Below are 25,612 nucleotides of genomic sequence, written 5' to 3'. Positions count from 1 at the left end.
AGGCTGGTGTCATTTGCATATCTGAGGTTATTTTATTTCTCCCAGCGATCTTGATTCCAGCTTGTGCTTCTTCCAGGCCAGCGTTACTCATGATGTACTCTGCATATAAGTTAAATGAGCAGGGTAACAATATACAACCTTGACGTACTCCTTTTTCTATTTGAAAACAGTCTGTTGTTCCATGTCTTGTTCTAACTGTTGCTTCCTGACCTGCATACAGGTTTCTCAAGAGGCAGGTCAGGTGGTCTGATATTCCCATCTCTTTCAGAATTTTCCAGTTTATTGTGATCCACACAGTCAAAGGCTTTGGCATAGTCAATGAAACAGAAATAGATGTTTTTCTGGAACACTCTTGCTTTCTCCATGATCCAGCGGATGTTGGCAATTTGATCTCTGGTGCCTCTGCCTTTTCTAAAACCTGCTTGAACATGTGGAAGTTCACGATTCACATATTGCTGAAGCCTAGCTTGGAGAATTTTGAGCATGACTTTACTAGCGTGTGAGATGATTGCAATTGTGCGGTAGTTTGAGCATTCTTTGGCATTCCCTTTCTTTGGGATTGGAATGAAGATTGACCTTTTCCAGTCCTGTGGCCATTGCTGAGTTTTCCAAATTTGCTGGCATATTGAGTGGAGCACTTTCACAGAATCATCTTTCAGGATTTGAAATAGCTCAGTTGGAATTCCATCACCTCCACTAGCTTTGTTCATCGTGATGCTCTCTAAGGCCCACTTGACTTCACATTCCAAGATGTCTGGTTCCAGGTGAGTGATCATGCCATCGTGATTATCTTCATCGTGAAGATCTTTTTTGTACAGTTCTTCTGTGTATTCTTGCCACCTCTTCTTAATATCTTCTGCTTCTGTTAGGTCCATACCATTTCTGTCCTTTATCGAGCCCATCTTTGCATGCAATGTTTCCTTGGTATCTCTGATTTCTTGAAAAGATCTCTTGTCTTTCCCATTCTGTTGTTTTCCTCTATTTCTTTCCATTGATTGCTGAGGAAGGCTTTCTTATCTCTCCTTGCTATTCTTTGGAACTCTGCATTTAGATGCTTATATCTTTCCTTTCCTCCTTTGCTTTTCTCTTCTCTTCTTTTCACAGCTATTTGTAAGGCCTCCTCAGACAGCCATTTTGATTTTTTGCATTTCTTTTCCATGGGGATGGTCTTGGTCCCTGTCTCCTGTACAATGTCACGAACCACCGTCCAGAGATCATCAGGCACTCTATCTGTCAGATCTAGACCCTTAAATCTATATCTTACTTCCACTGTTTAATCATAAGGGATTTGATTTAGGTCATATCTGAATGGTATAATGGTTTAACAATTGAGCCTCAAAAACTGTCCACCACTGGCACTAGTGTCAGGGCAGAAATTAGACACTGAAGAGACCACCAAACAGAAGCTAAACTGAGAGGACCAACTTGGAAGTGACAGATAGAGAAGTCTACAGGCTACTGCAAGAATAAGACTGAAAACCAGAGGCAGGAGGCTTAAGTCCAAATCCTGAGAACACCAGAGAACTCCTAACTCAGTGGAGCATTAATCATTAGCAGCTCATCAAACGCCTCCATACCTACACTGAAACCTAGCACCACCCAATGCTCAACAAGTTCCAGAGCAAGACATACCATGCAAATTCTCCAGCAACACAGGAAAATAGCCCTTAGCTTCAATATACAGGCCGCCCAAAGTCACTCCAAACACACTGACATCTCATAACACAATACTGGACACTTCATTGCACTCCAGAGAGAAGAAATCCAGCTCCACCCACCAGAACACTGAAACAAGATTCCCTAACCGGGGAACCTTGACAAGCCACCCGTCCAACCTCACCCATAGTGAGGAAACTCCACAATAAAGAGAAATCCACAAACTGCCAGAAGACGGAAAGGCCACCCCAAACACAGCCATATAAGCAAGATGAAGAGGCAGAGAAATACCCAGCAAATAAAGGAACAGGATAAATGCCTACCAACCCAAACAAAAGAGGAAGAGATAGGGAATCTACCTGATAAAGAATTCTGAATAATGATAGTGAAATTGAACCAAAATCTTGAAAACAGATTGAAGTTACAGATAAATAACCTGGAGACAAGGATTGAGAAGATTCAAGAAAGGTTTAACAAGGATCTAGAAGAAATAAAAAGAGTCAGTCTACAATGAATAATGCAATAGATGAGATCAAAAACACTCTGGAGGCAATCAACAGTAGAATAACGGAGGCAGAAGATAGGATAAGTGACTTAGAAGATAGAATGGTAGAAATAAATGAGGCAGAAAGGAAAAAAGAAAAAAGAATTTAAAGAAATGAGGACAATCTCAGAGATCTCTGGGACAATGTTAAACACCCCAACATCAGAATCATAGGAGTCCCAGAAGAAGAAGGCAAGAAAGACCATGTGAAAATACTTGAGGTGATAATAGTTGAATACTTCCCTAAAATGGGGAAGGAAATAATCACCCAAATCCAAGAAACCCTGAGAGATCCAAACAGGATAAACCCAAGGCGAAATACCCCAAGACACATATTAATCAAATTAACAAAGATCAAACACCAAAAAAAAAAAAAAAAATTAAAAGCAGCAAGGGAAAAGCAACAAATAACACACAAGGGGATTCCCATAAGGACAACAACTGATCTTTCAACAGAAACTCTTCAGGCCAGGAGGGAATGGCAAGACATACTTAAAGTGATGAAAGAAAGTAACCTACAGCCCATATTACTGTACCCAGCAAGAATCTCATTCAAATATGAAGGAGAAATCAAAAGGTTTACAGACAAGCAAAAGCTGAGAGAATTCAGCATCACCAAACCAGCTCTCCAACAAATGCTAAAGGACCTTCTTTAGACAGGAAAGACAGAAAGAGTGTATAAACTCTAACCCAAAACAATAAAATAAACAGCAACAGGATCATACTTATCAATAATTAACTTAAATGTAAAAGGGTTGAATGTCCCAACAAAAAGACAAAGACTGGCTGAATGGATACAAAAACAAGACCCCTGTGTATGTTGTCTACAAGAGCCCCACCTCAAAACAAGGGACACATACAAATTGAAAGTGAAGGGATGCAAAAAGATATTCCACGCAAATAGAGACCAAAAGAAAGCAGGAGTACCAATAATCATAACAGATAAAATAGACTTTAAGACAAAGGCTGTGAAAAGAGACAAAGAAGGACACTACATAATGATCAAAGTCTCAATCCAAGAAGAAGATATAACAATTATAAATACTTATGCACCCAACATAGAAGCACCTCACTATGTAAGACAAATGCTAACAAGTATGAAAGGGGAAATTAACAATAACACAATAATAGTGGGAGACTTTAATACCCCACTCACACCTATGGATAGATCAACTAAACAGAAAATTAACAAGGAAACACAAACGTTAAATGATACAATAGACCAGTTAGACCTAATAGGTTGCTATAGGACATTTCACTAACTGTACACAGCTTCTCCATCTTTGGTTGCAAAGAATATAATCTATCTGATTTTGGTGTCGACCATCTGGTGATGTCCATGTGTAGAGTCTTCTCTTGTGTTGTTGGAAGAGGGTGTTTGCTATGACCAGTGCATTCTCTTGACAAAACTCTATTAGCCTTTGCCCTGCTTCATTCCATGCTCCAAGGCCAAATTTGCCAGTTACTCCAGGTGTTTCTTGACTTCCTACTTTTGCATTCCAGTCCCCTATAATGAAAAGGACATCATTTTTGGGTGTTAGTTCTAAAAGGTCTTGTAGGTCTTCATAGAACCGATTAACTTCGGCTTCTTCAGCATTACTGGTTGGGGCATAGGCTTGGATTACTGTAATATTGAATGGTTTGCCTTGGAAACGAACAGAAATCATTCTTTCATTTTTAAGATTGCATCCAAGTACTGCATTTCAGACTCTTTTGTTGACCATGATGGCTACTCCACTTCTTCTAAGGGATTCCTGCCCACAGTAGTAAATATAATGGTCATCCGAGTTAAATTCACCCATTCCAGTCCATTTTAATTCACTGATTCCTAGAATGTCGACGTTCACTCTTGCCATCTCCTGTTTGATCACTTCCAACTTGCCTTGATTCATGGACCTAACATTCCAGGTTCCTATGCAATATTGCTCTTTACAGCACCGGACCTTGCTTCTGTCACTGGTCACATCCACAACTGAGTATTGGTTTTGCTTTTGCTCCATCCCTTTATTCCTTCTATAGTTATTTCTCCACTGAGCTCCAGTAGCATACTGGGCACCTACCAACCTGGGGAATTCCTCATTCAGTATCCTATCATTTTGCCCTTTGTTACTGTTCATGGGGTTCTCAAGGCAAGTATACTGAAGTGGTTTGCCATTCCCTTCTCCAGTGGACCACATTCGGCTGTGGTCCATGCGATCAGATCGACTAGTTTCCTGTGATTATGATTTCAGTGTGTCTGCCCTCTGATGCCCCCTAGCAATACCTACCGTCTTATTTGGGTTTCTCTTACCTTGGTCGTGGAAAATCTCTTCACAGCCGCTCCAGCAAAGTGCAGCCACTGTACCTTACCTTGGACGAGGGGTATCTCCTCAAGGCCGCACCTCCTGACCTTGAACGCGGAGTAGCTCCTCTCGGCCCTCCTGCGCCCGTGGAGCCACCGCCTGTTGGACGTGGGGTAGCTCCTCTCGGATGCCGGCCCTGGCCTCAGGCGTGGGGTAGCTCCTCATGGTCGCACCTCTTTGCGTGGTTCGTTGCTCTGGGGCCGGCGTCTCTCGCGTCGCGTCTGCGCCGCTGGGGCCGGCGTCTCTCGCGTCGCGTCTGCGCCAAATTGAAGAAAGTAGGGAAAACCACTAGACCATTCAGATATGACCTCAATCAAATCCCTTATGATTATACAGTGGAAGTGAGAAATAGATTTAAGGGACTAGATCTGATTGATAGAGTGCCTGATGAACTCTGGACGGAGGTTCGTGACATTGTGCAGGAGACAGGGACCAAGATCATCCCCATGGAAAAGAAATGCAGAAGAGCGAAATGGCTGTCTGAGGAGGCCTTACAAATAGTTGTGAAAAGAAGAGAGGCGAAAAGCAAAGGAGAAAAGGAAAGATATAAGCATCTGAATGCAGAGTTCCAAAGAATAGCAAGAAGAGATAAGAAAGCCTTCCTCAGTGATCAATGCAAAGAAATAGAGGAAAGTAACAGAATAGGAAAAACAAGAGACCTCTTCAAGAAAATTAGAGATACCAAGGGAACATTTCATGCAAAGATGGGCTCGATAAAGGACAGAAATGGTATGGACCTAACAGAAGCAGAAGATATTAAGAAGAGGTGGCAGGAATACACAGAAGAACTGTACAAGAAAGATCTTCATGACCAAGATACTCACGACAACGTGATCACTGACCTAGAGCCAGACATCTTGGAATGTGAAGTCAAGTGTGCCTTAGAGAGCATCACTACGAACAAAGCTAGTGGAGGTGATGGGATTCCAGTGCAGCTATTTCAAGTCTTGAAAGATGATGCTGTGAAAGTGCTCCACTCAATATGCAAGCAAATTTGGAAAACTCAGTGCTGGCCACAGGACTGGAAGAGGTCAGTCTTCATTCCAATCCCAAAGAAAGGCAATGCCAAAGAATGCTCAAACTACCGCACAATTGCACTCATCTCACACACTAGTAAAGTCATGATCAAAATTCTCCAAGCCAGGCTTCAGCAGTATGTAAACCGTGAACTCCCAGATGTTCAAGCAGGTTTTAGAAAAGGCAGAGGAACCAGAGATCAAATTGCCAACATCCGCTGGATCATGGAGAAAGCAAGAGTTCCAGAAAAACATCTATTTCTGCTTCATTGACTATGCCAAAGTCTTTGACTGTGTGGATCACAATAAACTGTGGAAAATTCTGAAAGAGATAGGAATACCAGACCACCTGACCTGCCTCTTGAGAAACCTGTATGCAGGTCAGGAAGCAACAGTTAGAACTGGACATGGAACAACAGACTGGTTCCAAATAGGAAAAGGTATACGTCAAGGTTGTATATTGTCACCTTGCTTATTTAAATTATATGCAGAGTACATCATGAGTAACACTGGGCTGGAAGAATCACAAGCTGGAATCAAGATTGCTGGGAGAAATATCAATTACCTCAGATATGCAGATGACACTACCCTTATGGCAGAAAGTGAAGAGGAACTCAAAAGCTTCTTGAGGAGAGTGAAAAAGTTGGCTTGAAGCTCAACATTCAGAAAACAAAGATCATGGCATCTGGTCCCATCACTTCATGGGAAATAGATGGAAAAACAGTGGAAACAGTGTCAGACTTTATTTTTTTGGGCTCCAAAATCACTGCAGATGCTGATTGCAGCCATGAAATTAAAAGACACTTACTCCTTGGAAGGAAATTTATGACCACCTAGATAGTATATTAAAAAGCAGAGACATTACTTTGGCAACCAAGGTCCATCTAGTCAAGGCAATGGTTTTTCCCGTGGTCATATATGGATGTGAGAGTTGGACTGTGAAGAAAGCTGATCACCGAAGAATCGATGCTTTTGAACTGTGGTGTTGGAGAAGACTATTGAGAGTCCCTTATACTGCAAGGAGATCCAACCAGTCCATTCTAAAGGAGATCAATCCTGGATGTTCATTGGAGGGACTGATGCTAAAGCTGAAACTGCAATACTTTGGCCACCTCATGCGACGAGTTGACTCACTGGAAAAGACTCTGATGCTGGGAAAGGTTGGGGGCGGGAGGAGAAGGGGACGATGGAGAATGAGATGGCTGGATGGCATCACTGACTCTGTGGACATGAGTTTGTGTGTACTCTGGGAATTGGTGATGGACAGGGAGGCCTGGCGTGCTGTAATTCATGGGGTCATGGAGAGTCGGACACGACTGAGCGACTGAACTGAACTGAACTGAACTGATAGGACATTTCACCCCAAAACAATGAATTTCACCTTCTTCTCAAGCGCACAAGGAACGTTCTCCAGGACAGATCACATCCTGGGCCATAAATCTAGCCTTGGTAAATTCAAAAAAATTGAAATCATTCCAAGCATCTTTTCTGGCCAAAATGCAGCAAGATTAGATCTGAATTACAGGAGAAAACCTATTAAAAATTCCAACATATGGAGGCTGAACAACACGCTGCTGAATAATGAACAAATCATAAAAGAAATCAAAATATGCATAGACATGAATGAAAATGAAAACACAACAACCTAAAACCTGTGGGACACTGTAAAAGCAGTGCTAAGGGGAAGGTTCATAGCAATACAGGCATACCTCAAGAAACAAGAAAAAAGTCAACTAAATAACCTAACTCTACACCTAAAGCAAATAGAAAAGGAAGATATGAAGAGCCCCAGGGTGAGTAGAAGGAAAGAATTCTTAAAAAGTAGGGCAGAAATAAATGCAAAAGAAACAAAAGAGACCGTAGCAAAAATCAACAAAGCCAAAATCTGGTTCTTTGAAAGGGTAAATAAAATTGACAACCCACTAGCCAGACTCATCAAGATGCAAAGGGAGAAAAAACAAATCAATAAAATTAGAAATGAAAAGGGAGAGATCACAACAGACAACACAGAAATACAAAGGATCATAAGAGACTAAGGTAAGGTGAAGTGGCTGTGCTTTACTGGAGGAGTTGTGAAGAGATATCCCACGACCAAGGTAAGAGAAACCCAAATAAGATGGTAGGTATTGCAAGGGGGCATCAGAGGGCAGACACACTGAAATCATAATCACAGAAAACTAGTCAATCTGATCACATGGACCACAGCCCTGTGATCACACACCTAGAGCCAGACATCTTGGAATGTGAAGTCAAGTGGGCCTTAGAAAGCATCACTCTGAACAAAACTAGTGGAGGTGATGATATTCCAGATGAGCTAATTCAAATCCTGAAAGATGATGCTGTGAAACTGCTCCACTCAATATGCCAGCAAATTTGGAAAACTCAGCAGTGGCCACAGGACTGGAAAAAGTCAGTCTTCATTCCAATCCCTGCCAGTAGGCAGCGAGGGAAATCCTACCCATGGCAAAGGTCAATTGGGGAAGAGGCCTGACGGGCAAAGGCTAATCAGGACTCGAGGAACCCCCTGGACTTACCCGAGCATCTACCCCAAAGAAAACCGGAGTCTGATTGCCTTACTATCTTACGCCTCTTAAGTCCTCTAATTCTTACAGGGTCTTCCCCCCAACCACCTTTCTCTGAAAACATTAATTCAGAGCTGTAGTTAAAAAGTTCTCCTCGGCTTAATAGGAGTGTTCCAATCCAAGCCCCTCTGATAGCTTTCTAACTTGCCTGACAAGTTTATCCGGGCTCTTACAACTACGAATGTGACTGTTTACAGCCTCCCAGCCATGCAAGTACAGAAAGCCTAATATTCTAAAATACAGAAATTTGTTGAAGAAGTTAAAATCATTAGAATAGTACTAAAAAAGATTTCATTGTTGAATCAATGCTTGCTGCAAAGTTTCCATATTTTCTATTGTGTCCTTGGAAATATATTAATCACATACAGAGAAAACAAGTGGTAGCCTTTGATTTAACCACATCAGATCTTAAGTTAATAAATTACTTTCTTGTAGGTCACTACACCCTTGCCTTATAGGAATGTAACTGTGTCATGTGTCTTTGGAGAATAGCACCTGACTTTAGGAAAATCACCTTGAAAGAATATAAGCCTTTTTCTAGCTAACTAACCTTTGTTAGGAGAGAGGGCCATAAACTGTTAGCAGGCCTCCTGGCCAGAAGATGATGTAAACCACCTAAAACTTTTGTATATCCTGAGACATACCAAAATAAGCCCTGATCCTGATAAGGGTCAAGATTGATGACCCCGTCTGATTTGGCATGACTCTATACCTCCCTTTCTCTATTTTTTATGTGCGCAACTTAGGGTATAAAAGCAGCACTGGAAAATAAAGTTTTGGGCCTTGCTCACTGAAGTTTGGTCTGCCTGTGTCGTTTTTTCTCTCTTTCCATCCTGTTCTCTATTCTCTTTTTTCTGGTTAAGATCCTTGGAGTGCTGGGCCCTCTGCATTTACTTATCTGCTTGGGCTTCTAAGACCCACTCGAGGGGGTGCCCTGGTGGGGTGCCTTCAGTGATTCGACAGGGGGCCTGCGGCCTATGTAAAGAGAGCAAACCCCGTGCTGTGGTTTTATTGGTTTCCTGAGTAAACCAAGGAATTATCAGCCTCTGTCTCTCTCTCTCTTTCTCTCTCTCTCTCGCTGACGCCAACACCGTTCATCCTGAGGATACCCTGGGTCCATATCGAGGCAGGTCCCCAATAAATCCCAAAGAAAAGCAATGCCAAAGAATGCTTAAACTACCACACGATTGCACTCATCTCTCACGCTAGTAAAATCATGCTCAAAATTCTCCAAGCCAGGCTTCAGCAATATGCGAGCTGTGAACTTCCAGATGTTCAAGCAGGTTTTAGAAAAGGTAGAGGCACCAGAGATTAAGTTGCCAACATCTGCTGGATCAAGGAGAAAGCAAGAGAGTTCCAGAAAAAAAAACTTACTTCTGCTTCATTGACTATGCAAAAGCCTTTGACTGTGAGGATCACAATAAACTGTGGAAAATTCTGAAAGAGATGGGAATACCAGACCACCTGACCTGCCTCTTGAGAAACCTATATGCAGGTCAGGAAGCAACAGTTAGAACTGGACATGGAACAACAGACTGGTTCCAAATAGGAAAAGGAGTACGTCAAGTCTGTATATTGTCACCCTGCTTATTTAACTTATATGCAGAGTACATCATGAGGAACTTTGGGCTGGAAGAAGCACAAGCTGGAATCAAGATTGCTGGGAGAAATATCAGTAACCTCAGATATGCAGATGACACCACCCTTATGGCAGAAAGTGAAGAGGAACTCAAAAGCCTCTTGGTGAAAGTGAAAGAGAAGAGTGGAAAGGTTGGCTTGAAGCTCAACATTCAGAAAACAAAGATCATGGCATCTGGTCCCATCACTTCATAGGAAATAGATGGAGAAATGGTGGAAACAATGTCAGACTTTATTTTGGGGGGCTCCAAAATGACAGTGGATGCCGACTGCAGCCAGGAAATTAAAACACGCTTACTCCTTGGAAGGAAAGTTGTGACCAAACTAGAAAGCATATTAAAAAGCAGAGACATTACTTTGACAACCAAGGTCCATCTAGTCAAGGCTATGGTTTTTCCCGTGGTCATGTATGGATGTGAAAGTTGGACTGTGAAGAAAGCTGATGGCCGAAGAATTGATGCTTTTGAACTGTGGTGTTGGAGAAGACTCTTGAGAGTCCCTTGGACTGCAAGGAGATCCAACCAGTCCATTCTAAAGGAAATCAATCCTGGGTGTTCATTGGAAAATCTGATGGTAAAGCTGAAACTCCAATATTTTGGCCACCTTATGTGACGAGTTGACTAACTGGAAAAGACTCTGAAGCTGGGAGGAATTGGGGGCAGGAGGAGACGGGGACGACAGAGAATGAGATGGCTGGATGGCATCACTGACTCGATGGACAAGAGTTTGAGTGAACTCCGTGTCATGGGGTTGCAAAGAATTGGACATGACTGAGTGACTGAACTGACTGACTGACTGACTGATCAGCAATTATATGCCAATAAAATGGACAACTTGGAAGAAATGGACAAATTCTTCGAAAAAGTACAGCTTTCCAAAACTGAACCAGGAAGAAATAGAAAATATTAACAGACCAATCACAAGCATGGAAATTGAAACTGTAATCAGAATTCTTCGAGCAAACAAAAGCCCTGGTCCAGACGGCTTCACAGCTGAATTCTACCAAAAATTTAGAGAAAAGCTAACACCTATCCTACTCCAACTCTTCCAGAAAATTGCAGAGGAAGGTAAACTGCCAAACTCATTCTATGAGGCCACCATCACCCTAATACCAAAACCTGACAAAGATGCCACACAAAAAGAGAACTACAGGCCAATATCCCTGATGAACATAGATGCAAAACTCGTTAACAAAATTCTAGCAATCAGAACCCAAGAACACATTAAAAAGATCATACATCATGACCAAGTGGGCTTTATCCCAGGGATGCAAGGATTCTTCAATATCCGCAAATCAATTAATGTAATACACCACATTAGCAAAATGAAAAATAAAAACCATATGATTATCTCAATAGATGCAGAGAAAGCCTTTGACAAAATTCAACATCCATTTATGATCAAAACCCTCCAGAAGGCAGGAACATTCCTCAACATAATAAAAGTTATATATGAGAAACCCACAGCAAACATTATCCTCAATGTGAAAAATTGAAAGTGTTTCCCCTAAAATCAGGAACAAGACAAGTATGCCCACTCTCACCACTACTATTCAACGTAGTTTTTGAAGTTTTGACCACAGCAATCAGAGCAGAAAAAGACATAAAAGGAATCCAAATTGGAAAAAAAGTAAAACTCTCACTGCAGAGGACATGATCCTCTACACAGAAAACCTTAAAGTCTCTACCAGAAAATTACTAGAGCTAATCAATGAATATCGTCAAGTTGCAGGATATAAAATCAACACACAGAAATCCCTTGCATTCCTATACACTAATAATGAGAAAATAGAAAGAGAAATTAAGGAAAAAATTCCATTCACCATTGCAATGAAAAGAATAAAATACTTAGGAATAATATCTACCTAAAGAAACAAAAGACCTATATATAAAAAACTATAAAACACTGGTGAAGGAAATCAGAAAGGACACTAATAGATGGAGAAATACACATGGATTGGAAGAATAAATATTGTGAGAATGAATATATTACCCAAAGTAATATATAAGTTCAGTGCAACCCTATCAAGCTACCAATGGTGTTTTTTACAGAGCTAGAACAAATAATTTCACAATTTGTATGGAAATACAAAAAACCTCGAATACCCAAAGCAATCTTGAGAAAGAAGAATGGAACTGGGGAAATCAACCTGCCGGACTTCAGGCTCTACTACAAAGCCACAGTCATCAAGACAGTATGGTACCAGCATAAAGACAGAAATATTGATCAATGGAACAAAATAGAAAGCCCAGAGATAAATCCACCCACCTATGGACACCTTATCTTTGACAAGGGAGGCAAGAATATTCAATGGAGAAAAGACAATCTCTTTAACAAGTGGTGCTGGGAAAACTGGTCAACCACTTGTCAAAGAATAAAACTAGAACACTCCCTAACACCATACACAAAAATAAACTCAAAATGGATTAAAGATCTAAATGTAAGACCAGAAAGTATAAAACTCCCAGAGGAGAACATAGGCAAAACACTCTCCGACATAAATCACAGCATGGTCCTCCATGACCCACCTCCCAGAATATTGGAAATAAAAGCAAAAATAAAGAAATGGGGTCTAATTAAAATCAAAAGCTTCTGCACAGCAAAGGAAACTATAAACAAGGTGAAAAGACAGCCTTCAGAATGGGAGAAAATAGTAGCAAATGAAGCAACCGACAAAGGATTAATCTCAAAAATATAGAAGCAACAGCCACAGCTCAATTTCAGAAAAATTAACAACCCAATCAAAAAATGTGCCAAAGAACTAAACAGACATTTCTCCAAAGAAGATATACAGATGGCTAACAAACACATGAAAAGATGCTCAACATCCCTCATAATCAGAGAAATACAAATCAAAACCAAAGTGAGGTACCATTTCATGCCAGTAAGAATGGCTGCTATCCAAAGTCTACATGCAGTAAATGCTGGAGAGGTTGTGGGGGAAAGGGAACCCTCTTACACTGTTGGTGGGAATGCAAACTAGTAAAACCACTATGGAGAACAGTGTGGAGATTCCTCAAAAAACTGGAAATAGAACTGCCATACGACCCAGCAATCCAGCTGCTGGGCATACACACCAAGGAAACCAGAATTGAAAGAGACACATGTACTCCAATGTTCATTGCAGCACTGTTTATAATAGCCAGGACATGGAGGCAACCTAAATGTCCATCTGCAAACGAATGGATAAGGAAGCTGTGGTACATATACACAATGGAGTATTACTCAGCAATTAAAGAGAATACATTTGAATCAGTTCTAATGAGGTGGATGACACTGGAGCCTATTATACACAGTGAAATAAGTCAGAAAGAAAAACACCAATACAGTATACTAACACATATATATGGAATTTAGAAAGATGATAACGATAACCTTGTATACGAGAAAGCAAAAGAGACACAGATGTATATAACAGTCTTTTGGACTCTGTGGAAGAGGGCGAGGGTGGGATGACTTGGGAGAATGGCATTAAAACTTGTACATTATCATATGTGGAATGAATAGCCAGTCCAAGTTCGATGCATGATACAGGATGCTCGGGGCTGGTGTACTGTGATGAACCAGAGGGATGGGATGGGGTGGGAGGTGGGAAGGGGGTTCAAGATGGGGAACATATGTACTCCCGGGGCAGATTCATGTCAATGTATGGCAAAACCAATACAATAATGTAGTAATTAGCCCCAAATTAAAGTAAATAAATTAAAAATTAAAAGAAACAAAAGCTGGGGAGAAACAAAACAAAGGGAAAAAAGAGAAAATGATATTTGCATGGTTTTGCTTATGTGTGATTAGACGACTACTCTTGATCTCCCCACCTGAGTCATTTTACCAAGAACGCAAGCGTCTAAGTAGGAAGTAGCATCAAGAATGAGAAGGGAAGGCAACGGTGTTTAGATGATGCAGTGTGGCTGCTGCCCCCTTACCCCTTTTTCCACAAGCACACTCATTTATGTTCTACTATTGGAAGGAACCACCTCTCCAACTGAGATGAGGGTGGAGATGACCCTCCCCCACAAGTGAAAGGCAGCCCTTACTCAATTCCTACAAACCAACCCCTGGCACTTCAGTGCAGAACAGCCCACCCTGAAGGCAGCCCATCAGAGACCCCAGCCAGTGGGCTGGAAGTCCACCACCACAGGGAGGAGCTGCGGTCAAGGCTGACACTCTGGCGCCCCAGTTCCCACCTCCCAAACCCCACGGAAACACACAGTCTCCCTCTATTCTGCTCTGCAGCTTTGTAAGCAGTCACATAGCTCCCTGAAGAAGTCATGGGGCTAATGTGTGTCATGTGAATGAATAACTCCCAATATCATCAACCAAGAGGAAAAAGACACAGGGTGCACTGAACAGCTTATGACAGGCAAGAAAACTCAGCCCTCATTTGTCGTGACAGCCAATTAGTAAAAGAGTTAGTTACAGACACAAACATATCCCTACTTTTTGGCACACAGTAATGGCCAAAGTAAGGTGACTAACTTGACATACCATCAACAACTCTGCTGACACTTTCAACGGAACTCTCCAAGCATCTGAATAGATAAACAGGTTACTTTTCAGAAACACTATGTGAATAAAGAACTGTATCAATATGAAAGTCTTTTCAGGACACATACATACTATTATATATAAAAGAGGTTAACAGTAAGGACCTGCCATATAGCACAGGGAACTCTACTCAATACTCTGTAATAGCTACATGGGAAAAGAACTTTTTAAAAAAGTAGATATATGTACAATTATGACTGATTCACTTTGCTGCTGAGCTGAAACGAGCACAACATTGTAAATCCACCGTATTCCAATTAAAAAAAACAATTAAAATGGAAGTGTATCAATAATAACAGAAATGAGAAGCCTCTCCAGGTGTGGGTCATCCTGGACATGCAGTGGCTCAGGTGACGGCCTCCAGTAAGGGAACCATGAGGACAATTCCTAAGTTTACAGGGAAACCTGGCAGGGGCTGAGCATTCCGTATGAGACAAAGCTGAGCAAACCAGCAGCCTGCGGCCCAGTGCAAGCACCGCCCGCCGGTGTGTGCCTGAACACCAGGCAGTTCTGGGAGTCCCACGGTCTGACATCTGAAAAACCAACTGTGATGAGTACAGCACAGTACATGGGGGTGGTGGCCTGGCTGGGCCCTCGAGGACACAGGACACGTGTCCACTGAGGAAGGGCCTGATGTCTGAACCACAGCTTCAGAGCTGACGTCACACCCACGTTTGTCCCAGGGAGGCAGGCAGGTTGTGGCTCAAAACCAGAAAGGGTTTTCTTGCGACTGAGGCCATTAGGACCAGAACTGGACAGGCTCCTTCAAGGGAGCGTGTGTTAAAGCTGCGTTTGAGCGACCACTTCCTGGAGTGATGCTCAGGTGGGTAAACGGGGTTAAGCACCATCTGGTGTACAGTCAGGATGGTGGGCCTTCCCCAGTTTTTGTGCAGCAGAAAGTGGGGGGCGTGAGGGTGCCACATCTCACGGAGAGAGTTAAAGGAGAACTGGCTTGAGAGACAAGATCAGAAGGCTTTCCAATGTTCCTTCCACTTCTGAGAGTCCATTGAAAAAAGCAAACAAAAACACAAGCCAACAAAACTCCTGGGCCCAGTGCAGAGGGAGACAGTGTGGAGAGGAAAAAGGAGAGGAGATAAAAACTGACGTAACTCTGAAACCAAGATCAGTGTCTGCAGCACCAGCACACGGCCATGGGGAGCCAGCCTGCTTACCCAGAAGGCTCAGCACCAGGTGTGTGGTCAGGGCAAAGGGGTCTTGCAGGCCAAAGGCAGTGTAGTGTCTGTACTGTGTCACCTGCATGGCCTCGAAGTTCTACAGCAGGATGTCCCCCAGCCACTGGGCATTCACATATGGGATCCGCCACTCTTTGGCTTTCTTGTACTTTAACCAGTCGGTCTTTTTTGGTGGGGGTAGGGGAGAGAGAAAACACATTCATTGGAGTTATTGCTGTTCAAATTTGTACTTCTGTTAACACAAGCCAGCCCACACTTGCTCACACTGCACATAGCTGTGACAGTTCTGCAGAGCTGATCAGACTGTAATGAGGTGTCCACACAATCGTGAGGTCATCACCCAGCCTGCTTTCACCTCACCACCGTCACCTAATTTGACTGCAGCCTCCTTAATCATCTGATTTCATTCTTATGCTAGCATTACCACGAATATCAGTGCCATTCTTTCAATAGATTCTGACGTCCACTATGGAACTCTGACAGACTGAGAGACCCAGAATGGCCCTGTGCAGTCCAAGACAGAACCCCAGCTCTCTGAGGGACCCACAGCAGCCCCATGCGGGCTGAGATGGAACCCCAGCTGACTGAGGGACCCGGATCAGTGCTAGGCAGGCCAAGGGTGGATGTGGCGGTGTCCGCATTTACTCTCTGCAGATGAGGATGGTGTTGCTGTGGCACAGATAGCCATTGTACTTGGCACCTGCCAGGTACACCATTAGCTTCAGGTCATCCCTGTCACTGTCGATGAACCCATTCACGGAGATAATCTGAGGGAGAAACGGTCCAGTAAGGTCAAGATGTAATGACTGTTTAACCCAGTTAATAGGACTCTTTTTTCTCCCTGTTAGTTGCATTACAGACACACGTGTTCCCATTCCTCCTCCGGCATTGAGGGGCACTTGGCGACATCACCTCTGAGAATGCTGTTACTGGTGACAATGCTGCACACGAGCCAGCAAGGGGCGGGGTGGTGGGGGGCGGAAACCAAACATACCAAACGGGGAACGCTTTCCTGTATTATGATGACACTGTCCTGATCTTGTTAACGAAATTACTTTATTAAGCCTATGAATATTGGTCAGTTCTTCTTACTGATCCCAGTTTTGGCTCATCTGACAGGGAAAACAGACAGGAGATGACGTCTGGTCAGGTGTGGCCACTTCTGATGTGACACTTAATTTTAAAGTGAAACTGAAAGTGAAGTTGCTCAGTCATGCCTGACTCTTTGCAACCCCATGAACTGTATCCCTCCAGGCTCACTGTCCATGGGATCTTGCAGGAAAGAATACTGGAGTGGGTTGCTATTTCCTTCTCCAGAGGATCTTCCCAACCCAGGGACTGAACCCGGGTCTCCTGCATTGCAGGCAGACACTTTACCGTCTGAGGCACAAGGGAGTAGCCATTTATTAAACAGTGTCAAAGACTTGGGAGAACCCGATAAATGTCAATAAGCTGTGACTATTACAGAGGGACAGAGAAGAAGCAAGATGCTTATTCTGTTCAGGGAGGTGGGGAGCACCTTACGTGCTGGAGCATGGCTTGTCCCCTGGGGGGAAGGCCACTGGAAACTGCAGGGACTGATGGGGTGGCACCAGCTTCTTCTTTAGGACCATGTTCAGCCAGTGCACCGTGATGTACCTCTTCCTCTCCTTTATCGCCTGCAGCACAACAGTACAGGCCAGTCGCTAGGGGCTTTACTGCAGGTAACATACAGAACTGTAAGACTGTGTAACTACAAGGTCACTTTTAGTGGAAGTCTTATAAATATAAGAATTTCAGGAGCTTTAGCACTCAATTCACTAAACTAATAAACTACAACAGTGTCACAGGTTAATTGGAACACAATCCGTAACAAAGGAACAAGAGCCGACTGTGGGGAGGAAAGCTGACAGCCTAGGAAATGACTTTAGTCATGGAAGGAGATGACAATCACGATCATCAGAATTTGAACTGCCCCATGAGAACACAGCGAGATATGAAAATGTAACTGCCCCAGAAGTTAACCGTGGGATGACCCTTATGTGCTTTTCACCAGGTACTTCTCAAAGGCCATGTACCACATACACACTAACAGCAGTCAGTCTATGAATAAGACCCTTTCAGAAAAGAGGAGAAATGAGCCCTGAGGGGATGAGCACAGGCAGCACCGAGGGGGAGCTGCCAGTCTGCAGCTCCACACACCTGTGGCCCTGCCAGGGTGGACGTTGTCCACCTCCCCATCACAGGGAACCTGCCTTTCCTCTCCAGTCCTCATGGACAGAGAAGCCAGGGGCCACAGAGGTGTCCACATACCAAAGGTGGACGGAAATCAGTGAGAAGTGGTTTCCTGTCTTCAGAGGTGGGAGAAAGTCCTTTCGAAGCACAACTGTCCCAGTGTCACTCAGAGCGCCCCTGGTCCCAGCAGAGCCGAGCCCTCACCTGTGTGAACAGCCCACTGACCTGACTCTCACAGAGCAGGTGGGTGCAGTGGCTCAAGAACATGGGGTCCACAGCTCCTCCATGCACCTGGATGATCTACACACATACGCAACCCATGGTCAGTCAGCTCTCATGCCCAGGGAAGAGGGACTTATGATCTCCAATCGGACAGCAGTTCATGAGACACACCACGTATGTACACAGTGTATTTCCCAAAGTGTGAAGGAGCTATCAGTTATATCTATGGGCTTTCCCACCCATCACTACACAGCAAAAATGAACTCTAAGCCCTGTTTCATCTGACCTTCTGGAGGAAGAGTGGGATGCTATGTTTCTAAGACAGGGCACTGTGGATGTTTTAGATAAACCAGCTGTCCTGTGCTGTGGGGTGTCCCACGTCTCAGGAGGCTGGATGCACCTTGACCCCCAGCCAGGTTCCAAGAGCACTTCCCCTGCTGTGGCTGCAAGAAAGGTTTCAGACATCGCCAACTGGTCCCTGGGGCCAGAAGCACTGCCTTTAAGAGACTTTATTCTAAAAGGAAAAAAAGAAAGCAAAGCAAGATAAAGTTAAATTCAGTTTCTGAATTTCTGAATTTTTTGATACCGTCTTGTATCCCAACTTCAGTGATTACACCATCATGTGGCACTGAGGGGAACACCGTTACCAAAAGGGTGAGAACATTCTTGGGTTGGCCAAAAAGTTCCTTTGATTTTTTTAACTAAAAGATGCATTTTTTATCTACCCCAAGAACTTTACTGAACAACGTATTCACCGTTTTGTTCCACTACTTTTTGCCACTTTTCAGGCAACTTCATAATTTCATTTTCCCAAGACTTTTTATCTTGAGCAAATAACTGTTCCAGGTACCTTTTAAAGTCTTCTAGGAAATTAAAATTTTATTCCAGTAAAAGAATTTTGTAAAGACCTAAATAAATGGAAATTCAAAGGTGCCATGTTTGGTGAATATGGTGGATGAATCAGAACTTCCCAGACAAGCTCTCACAGTTTTTACTTGGTCATCAAACATCAAAGATATATTCGGTCTTGAGTTATCTTGATGGAAGAGTGAATTTTCTGTTGATTAATTCTGGGTGCTTTTCATCAAGGGCTGCTTTCAGATGGTCTAATCAGGAGAAGTAGTTGTTGGAATTAATCATTTGCTCTTCCAGAAGGAGCTCACAATGGAGGACTCCCTTCCATTCACTCCATATACAAAATACCACCTTCTTTGGTGTGGTTGGTGGCAGTTTATTTCACTCTCCCCAAAATCTCTTCTGTTCAGTATTGTACAGTATCTGTTCATCGCTGAACACAATTTGTTTTAAAAACAAAACGTTTTTTGTTATGTTTCAGTAGAGAATTGCATGTGGAAAAAAGGTCAAGAAGGCTTTTTGTGCTTCACTTGTGTGGCACCCAAACATCAAAGGAAAGAATACAGCCAAGCTGGTACATCTCCTTCTCAGTGCTGGATTTGGATGTTCTGAGTATGTCAGCTGTATCATATGCAGTATAATGACTGTTCTCAGCTAACTTCTCGATTTAATCACTATCAACTTCAACTGGTCTACCCAGCCGAGGGGCTCCATCCAGCAAGAAACCTCCAGCAGGAAACTTTGCAAACCACTTCTGGCACGTTTGATCAGTCACAGCACCTTCTCCATACACTGTACAAAGCGGTCTCTCTCTTTTTTTTTCAGTTGTGTTTTTACCTTTCTTGAAATAATTAAGTATAATATGCCAAAAATATTCCTTTCTTTCATCTTCATTATTAAAATGGCTACACAAAAATTCACCAATTTTGATAACTTTTTAAAAGAATGCATACTGATAAGACAGCTGTCACAGAACAATCTAACAAAATTGTTCTTCATGAAATTAAAGTCAATTAGGTGCTATTAGAGCCATCTTACAGAAAAAACAAATGAGCTTCTTGGCCAACCCAGAGTTTGTATAGGTGTAGGTACACGTGTATGTGTGTGTGCAGGTACATGTATCTCAGTGACCTCACCCTTTTCCAGGTGGCCAGCAGCTGCTTGTCAGACATCTTCTCTGGATAATCCGCGATTGCAAACACACATTCCAGTTAGAAGCCTTCTTCTGGGACTAGAACAGAATTATACAAGGAAAATGAACTAGAACCCCCATTCTGTGAATGTGTGCACAAAACATGAAAAAGGTCATTTTGCAAAGATTGATGTGAATTTATGAAGCTAGTCACACTTGCCCTTGATGTATCCACCAGTAGTCTGAGGACCTCTGCAAAAGGTCTTACAAATACAGCTGTTACAAATGGAGCTACTCGATCGCCTGTATTATGTGATTCAAAACCGGGAACCACCATGGTTTATGTCTGGGCGCTGAGTGCTCCGAGTGGTCCTTGCAGCAGTCCGCCATTCCAAGGACACCGGTGTTCACTTCAGGATAGGTACAGAGGCTCAAACCACTGGAGAAACCTAATGATTCCTTATTTTCTAAGTATTACTCTGACATGAATCCTCAGTCTGCCCTCAAACACTCTAAGAACAGGTACAAGGGTTTCAGGAGAGGGAAAGAAAGAATTGCATATTACTAACTCACCATCGCTGGGTCATGTCCAAACAGCGGGGGCTGCACCTGTGCCTGGGTGGTGGGGTCTGAAGTGCCTGAGCTGTTGGCTTTGGCTGCATCTGTTGCAGGTGCTGGAGGTGCTGCTGCTGCAGGTGGGCGAGCTGCTGCTTCTGCAGGGCAGGCTGGGGCTGCTCCAAAGGCTGCTGGGGGAACTGGTGTGGGTGGCCCTAAGGTAGCTGGAATGGGTGCAGTGGGGTCGGGGGTTAGGGCTTATGCGCCACATGCTGCTGCTGGAACTGCAGGAGCTGTCAGGGCTGCAGGTGCAGGATGGGGTGTGGGGCCAGGGCCAACTCTGGGGCCACCTTCACCTGGCTGAGCAGCACCACACTCATTGGGCCCTGTTGGCTGTGTTTCACCTGCTGCTCCAGTGTCTTCTTTGGTGCTGAGAGGGACTGCAGGATCTGGAAGTGGAGATCTGGCAAGGTTTTGTCAACAGCTGCTGCCCTCAACTCACAGGCCCCTCAGAAAGTGGAGCAGCACACCTTACAAGCCACAGGCTAACTCTCAACAGCGGGAGGCTTCAAACACACCTGTGGTCCCCACCTGTGCATACACACTGCCAGGTCAGTGAAGTGAACTTACTCGTACTTGAGACCTCTTCACCAAAATGTGAAATGGAGAAAGTAAAATGAAAGAGTCTAATGAATGGTGAGGGCAGATATACACCTTGGAGTGGCTGACTTGCTCCAGAGCAGAAGGAGTGGAGGGGAGGATGTATGCTATTCTATCCCACTGACCCTGCAGTCCTGCTGTGAGCACAATGGCCCCACCACCCCCGACCTCCCCCAGGCCAAATAGCCTGACCAAGCCTCCCACCCACAGCTGCTATTTCCCAACAAACAAAAGGTCTAGAGGATGCCAAGACTCCACCCACATGAAGGCATGGGACTCTGCGACCCTGGACAGCAGCCCGCAGCCCTCCCCATCTGTGGCTGCACCGTTCTGCCACACACACAAGGGACAGGAGAGACCCAGCCCCAGGTGAGTGCATGCGGGGAGTCTTCCCCAGCCCAGAAGCCAGTGCACAGCTGTCCCTTCCCCGTTCTCAGGGTGACACGGGACCCTGTACACACACTGGACAGAAGGCCTCAACCTGGAGCTCCCACCAGCCACGACAAGCCCCAAGCTCACCCCCTCCTCAGGATAGGCATTGGCCAAGCCCCCAACAAGCTTCAGGAACCAGGGACATCATATAGCAGAGCGTGACATCCCATGTTATTTTAATACCCTGTTCAGTGCTGGACGTAACAAAAAGAAACCTTTTGTATGATGAATTTTCCCTACATGCTAAAAAAAAAAAACTGAAAGCCAACTTTCCATGGTCAAGGAAAACAGTAACAAACAGATTTTACTAAAAGGTAATGCCAAAGAATGTTCAAACTACTGCACAATTGCATGCATCACATGCTAACAAAGTAATGCTCAAAATTCTCCAAGCCAGGCTTCAAGAGTATGTGATCCAAGAACTTCCAGATGTTCAAACTGAAGGCAGAGGAACCAAACATCAAATTGCCAACATCCGTTGGATCATAGAAAAAGCAAAATAATTCCAGATAAAACATCTGCTTTTGCTTTATTGACTACACCAAAGACTCTGACTGTGTGGGTCACAACAAACTGTGGAAAACTCTTAAGGAGATGGGAATACCAGACCACCGTACCTGCTTGCTGAGAAATCTGTATGCAGGTCAAGAAGCAACAGTTAGAACTAGACATGGAACAATGGATTGGTTCGAATTTGCGAAAGGAGTATGTCAAGGCTGTGTATTGTCACGCGGCTTATTTAACTTATATGCAGAGTACATCATGTGAAATGCTGGGCAGGATGAATCACAAGCTGGAATCAAAATTGCTGGGAAAAATATCAATAACCTCAGATATAAAGATGGACACCACTCCTATGGCAGAAAGCAAAGAACTAAAGAGCCTCTTGATGAAAGAGAAGAGTGAACAAGTTGGTTTTAAGCTCAACATTCAAATAACTGAGATCATGGCATCCAGTCCCATCACTTCACAGCAAACAGATGGGGAAACAACAGAAACAATGAGAGACTTTATTTTCCTGGACTCCAAAATCATTGCAGATGGTGACTGCAGCCATGAAATTAAAAGACACTTGCACCTTAGAAGAAAAGTATAATCAACCTAGACAGTGTATTAAAAAGCAGCGACATTATTTATTGACAAAGGTCCATCTAGTCAAAGCTATGGTTTTTCCAGTAGTCATGTATGGATGTGAGAGTTGAACCATAAAAAAATGCTGAGTGTCAAAGAATTGTTGCTTTTGAAGTGTGGGGTTGGAGAAGACTCTGGAGAGTCCCTTGGGCTGCAAGGAGATCCAACCAGTCCTTCCTAAAGAAAATCAGTCCTGAATATTCATTGGAAGGACTGAGGTTGAAATTGAAACTTCAATACTTTGGCCACGTGATGCAAAGCGCTAATGCATTTGAAAAGACCCTGATACTGGAAAGAATGAAGGCGGGAGGAGTAGGGGCTGACAGAGGACAAGATGGTTCTATGGCATCACTGACTCAGTCGACGTGAATTTAAGTAAACTCTGGGAATTGGTAATGGACAGGGAGGCCTGGTGTGCTGCAGTGCATGGGGTTGCAAAGAGTCAGACACAACTGAGCAACTGAACTGAACTGAACTCCTTCCCCACAGTACAACTGAACAAGTGAGCCTAAATAAGTGCCCACATTTATCCCCTTGTGTCAGGATGGAAATTAGACTCTGAAGAGACTTGCAAACAGAGGAAGCCAAAATGAACAAAGAGGGAACCGCTCTGAAAGTGATAGGTGCAACAGATTAAAACCCTGTAGTTAGCATTGACTAAGCGTTGGGAGGAGCCTATGGACCTTGAGAAGAAGTTTAAGATGGAACAAGGAACTATCTGAAACTGAACTGACCCCACACTGCCCTTAACAGCTCCAGAGAAATTCCTAGATATATTTTTACTATCATGTTTTTTTTTTTTTTTAAATTTAAGTTCTTTATTACTCCTTCAAATCTGGTTGAAAATGGAAAACCACTCCTCCAAGCGCTCCCTCTCTTTTCTCCTGCTGGACTTCTGGCCAGAGTTCTCGAGACCTTCCTATAGGCTACCTAGTGTAGTTATTAGTTCGTTTCTTGACAGTCTTTCCTGGCTACACCAGAATCTCCATGAAGGCCTGGAACACTGTCCAGCAAAAATGTTCCCTGAGTTACCAAATAAAAAAAGCTACTGTAGAGAATGTAATAAAATATTCTTCTGAGCTAGGAGTGGGGAAGTACTGGCTAAGTATTGTTTCAGGCCCAAATCAGATTAATATCAAGAATATACCAATATTTTTAATATCCCCCTGATCAAGAAGATAACTGCAATTTTGATTTGTGGAAACGGGCAAAGGATACAAATAGGCTAGTTATAGAAGAGAAAAACCCCAGAGGTCGGAGGATACGGTAGGAGTGGAGATGGGTGCAGCCATAATATGGAGCACTCTGGCACGACTGCATCCAGCAAAGCCTGCACATCCCTGAACTCCAGTGTTTCTGCTCCTGGGAAACTGTGACCAGTCCCATCAGTGGGGGTGTATGAGGGTGTCCTCACGGTGTCGCCTGTGAAGGCGGGAGTCAGAGCCATGTAGACGACCCACTGACTCTCCTTCTGCCCTAATGTCAGACCCTCAGGTGGATTTGGTTAATTCATGAGCTTCCACTTGTGGCATGGATGACAGCAGAAGCCAACACGCTAGACCCTTGCTTGGTGCGTTCTTTGGGCTTTCCTCCCACATGTTTGACCAGAGTGTTCACAGCTACTCTCTGTGTTCCCATGTGAATCTGGTTCTGCCCTGACACAGTTTTTCTCCAGGGATGATGGCAAAAAAGTATTCATATCAACTAAACCTACAACTGGGGATTCCTGGTGTCTCAGTTGCTAAATAATCTGCCTGCAATGTGGGAGACCTGGGTTCAATCCCTGGGTTGGGAGGATCCCTGGAAGAAGGGAATGACTACCCACTCCAGTATTCTGGCCTGGAAAGTTCCATGGACTGAAAACCACAATCACAGAAAACTTACCAATCTAATCACATGGACCACAGCCTTGTCTAACTCAATGAAACTATGAGCCATGCTGTGTAGAGCCAGCAAAGATGGACAGTTCATGGTGGAGAGTTCTGACTAAACGTAGTCCACTGAAGAAGGGAATGGCAGACCACCTCAGTATTCCTGCCTTGAGAACCCAATGAACAGTATGAAAAGGCAAAAAGACAAGACACTGAAAGATGAACTCCCCAGGTCAGTAGGTGCCCAATATGCTACTGGAGATCAGTGGAGAAATAACTCCAGAAAGAAAGAAGAGAAGGAGCCAAAGCAAAAACACCACCTAGTTGTGGATGTGACTGGGGATGGAAGCAAGGCCTAATTAGTAAAGAGCAATATTGCATAGGAATCTAGAATGTTAAGTCCATGAATCAAGGCAAACTGGAAGTGGTCAAACAGGAGATGACAAGAGGGAATGTCAACATTTTAGGAATCAGTGAAATAAAATGTACTGGAATGGGTGAATTTAACGCAGATAAACATTATATCTACTACTGTGGGCAAGAATCCCTTAGAAGAAATGGGGTAACTCTCACAGTAAACAAGAGTCCAAAATGCAGTACTTGGATGCAGTCTCAAAAATGACAGAATGATCTCTGTTCATTTCCAAGGCAAACCATTCAATATTACAGTAATCCAACTCCATGCCCTGACCAGTAATGTTGAAGAACCTGAAATTGAATGGTTATATGAAGACCTACAAGACTTTCTAAAACTAACATTCAAAAAAGATGTCCTTTTCATTATAGGGGACTGAAATGCAAAAGTAGGAAGTCAAGAAACACCCTGATTAACAGGTAAGTTTGGCCTTGAAATACAAAATAAAGCACATCAAAGGCTAACAGAGTTTTGCCAAGAGAACTCACTGGTCACAGCAAACACCCTCTTCCAACAACACAAGAGAAGACTTTACACATGGGCATCACCAGATGGTCAACTCAGAAATCAGATTGATTATATTCTTTGCACCCAAAGATGGAGAAG

The 25,612-nt window shown here is 43.5% G+C and overlaps 1 pseudogene; it reads right to left on the bottom strand.

The window, feature by feature from the left end:
- LOC129564076 (PAX-interacting protein 1-like) overlaps positions 1-24,167 on the bottom strand; it is a 47,020-nt pseudogene extending 22,853 nt beyond the window's left edge.
- Between the last annotated feature and the right edge of the window lie 1,445 nt (positions 24,168-25,612).

The sequence above is a fragment of the Moschus berezovskii genome, chromosome X (assembly GCF_049115385.1).
Source record: "Moschus berezovskii isolate FMDL1 chromosome X, NW_MosBer_1.0, whole genome shotgun sequence".
NCBI classification, from domain to species: Eukaryota; Metazoa; Chordata; class Mammalia; order Artiodactyla; family Moschidae; genus Moschus; species Moschus berezovskii.
The sequence above is the reverse complement of the archived record's forward strand: the minus strand, read 5'-3'. Positions and strand labels throughout refer to the sequence as shown.